This window comes from Plasmopara halstedii, assembly GCF_900000015.1.
Source record: "Plasmopara halstedii genome assembly, contig: Scaffold_555, whole genome shotgun sequence".
Classification (NCBI taxonomy): Eukaryota; Oomycota; class Peronosporomycetes; order Peronosporales; family Peronosporaceae; genus Plasmopara; species Plasmopara halstedii.
In genome coordinates this window covers 1,713,885-1,714,264 of record NW_020187475.1, presented here as the reverse complement: position 1 = coordinate 1,714,264, position 380 = coordinate 1,713,885, and positions in this window count along the sequence as shown.

Below are 380 nucleotides of genomic sequence, written 5' to 3'. Positions count from 1 at the left end.
CCACGACACCCGTGCTGCCCGCCGAATCTTTCGGCAGGCCAAACACAAAGTCCAAACTCGTGGACTGCCAGCACCCAGTGGGTACTGGTACGCTGGCCAGCGGCGCAGTCGCATTTGGAGCGGGTTTTACCCGTTTTGACACGTCTCACACGTGCGCACATAGGTGCTCGTCCATTTGGACAACTTGGTCCACCAATAGTGGTGACTCACAGAGTTGTACGTTCTCTTAAAACCGAGATGACCACTGAGTGGCGTGTCGTGCGCTTCATAGAGAATGCGGTATTCTAAATCCCAATCATGAGGAACCACAATTCGTGGTGTATCCGATTAATCGGTGCTATAGTACAGCATCCCGTGAATATCGGTGCGATCGTGCACAA